Raw genomic sequence first — 2422 nt, forward strand, 5'->3', positions numbered from 1 at the left:
GCCTTAGAGCTTCCAGAAAGAGTGCGGCAGATCACCAATTTCCTTTTAGTCTGGCCAGATGTGTATAAACCTTCTGACCTATAGCATAGACCTGTGAGATAATAAATATGTGCTGTTTTATATCACTAATGTTTTTGGCAATTTATTATCAGAGCAGTATAAAATTAAAACAGGGAAGAAAAGATGACTTAAATAATATTGGGGAAATTGGCTACAGATGTAGAAAATAGTAAAGAAAATTCGATCCTGCCTCATAATGCACAAAAATATCAATTCTAAGTGAATTAAATGTTAAATATCAAAAAAAAAAAAACACATTAAAACCTTTAGATGAAAATGTTTTTATAGAGAAAAAATTTTAAGGGCTACCTGTATAATCAATAAAATGTTGAGATTCTCAATAAAACGTTAAAAAATGAATTAATATTTAATTCATGTGAGAACATAATTAAAAACATAAATTAAAAACTTCTTGGCCCAGCACGGTGACTCACGCCTGTAATCCCAGCATTTTGGGAGGTTGAGGCGGGTGGATCACGAAGTCAGGTGATGGGGACCATCCTGACTAACATGGTGAAACCCCGTCTCTACTAAAAATACAAAAACAAAATTAGCCAGGAGTGGTGGCCGGCGCCTGTAGTCCCAGCTACTCGGGAGGCTGAGGCAGGAGAATGACGTGAACCCGGGAGGCGGAGTTTGCAGTGAGTTGAGATGGCTCCACTGCACTCCAGCCTGGGCAATAGAGCGAGACTCCATCTCAAAACAAAAAACAACAACAACAACAACAACAACAACAAAATTCTCATTCTCATTCTCATCGTACTCTTGAAAGGAATTTGAGATAACAATAACACATGTACTGTTGGAAAACTTATAAATTTTTACAATCACCTTGAAGATAAATTGCCAATATGTAGTAACGTTATAGATGTGTAAAATGAAAGTTCCCGGAAAAACACAACTAAGTATATTATCTGAAAAGTTTTCATGTCAGTAAAACGGGTATCTATGGTAATAACTCTTTCAGTGCTTATGAAACCAATGATTATTATTTTGGCTCTTGTTTCTTCTAGCCAGACTTTTCTCCATTCAGACAGTGGAGCCAGGAACATAAAGTAAAAGAAAAAATCTGCCTAGAAAACATAAATGTTTATTACACTGTTTAAAGCTCATTGGTGATTGTCAGTAATCCTTTGAAAAAACATAATTTTCACTGTGTCCTTCAAGGTCCTACAATGTCTGTGGCTTCTGCATACCTCCCAGCTGTCTTTCTTATACCTTTTCTTTCTCTTTTTTTGATAGTCCATCATTCTTAGTGACTTTCAGTTTCTTGAGAGTATCAATCTTCTTTTTAACTTGGTTGCATGAAACTTCCAGTTTTTTCTTCCTGAAATGTTCTCCCCGTAATGATTCCTCTACTTAATAGCTGATCATTTTTCATGCCTAAAATGTTACTACTTCTTAGTCTGCTTTCTGTTGCTTGCGCTGCAGCTGCACAAGTTGTAAAGAGGGATTTATTTCTTACGACTATGAGGCGGAGAAGTCCAAGGTTGAGGGGCCCACATATGATAAGAATCTTCTTGCTAGTGGTGGTGGAGGGCCTCATATCTCAAGGGGGCTGTGTGTACTAATGTGCTGGCTCAGGTCTCTTTTCCTCTTCTTTTAAAACTACCAGTTATCCTCCCATGATAACCCATTAATCCACAATCTGTGAATGGATTAATCTATTCATGAAGGCAAAGTCCTCATGATCCTATCACCTCTTAATATACCTATTTTTCCATACTGCCGCATTGAGGATAAAGTTTCAACAACAGTTTTGGAGGGGACATTCACATCATAGCACCTTCATAGCAGCTTTTCTTGATATGCAATTGAAATTATGTCTCTAAATGCAAGTATGTAATTAACAATCATAATCATTTTTAAGATAATATTTTTATTTGATGACTAATCAATGTTTTCTCAGCACTCAAATGGAATCCCCATTAGGCTCTGATGGTATTTCTATGCTGTTCACAATTAAATCACAAGATCTAACCAAATGTCTAATATATGGTAAAGTTTAATGTATATTGATTGACTAACTTCATAAAAATTATCTGTATTTAAAGCTGCACAATGGAAAAAATATGATTTTAATGTATTTTACTACGCTCTATTGAAATTGTATTTTATAAATTTTTACTATACTCTATTAAAAACAGATATCCTCTGAATTCAGATACAGTCGGGCTTGCTTTTCAATTCTGCTCATATGTCAGTGATTAAGTTATTCATCTTTACTCTGTGTTCCTTTCACATGTGTAAAGTAGGTGTAGCTTACATATATATAATTATACCTATAAATCTATGTCACATTATATGGGATTATTCAGCATAAATATAAAACACATCCTTTAGTAATATCTTAGCACACAGT

Source organism: Rhinopithecus bieti, unplaced genomic scaffold (genome assembly GCF_001698545.2).
Source record: "Rhinopithecus bieti isolate Rb0 unplaced genomic scaffold, ASM169854v2 scaffold_18644, whole genome shotgun sequence".
Lineage (NCBI taxonomy): Eukaryota > Metazoa > Chordata > Mammalia > Primates > Cercopithecidae > Rhinopithecus > Rhinopithecus bieti.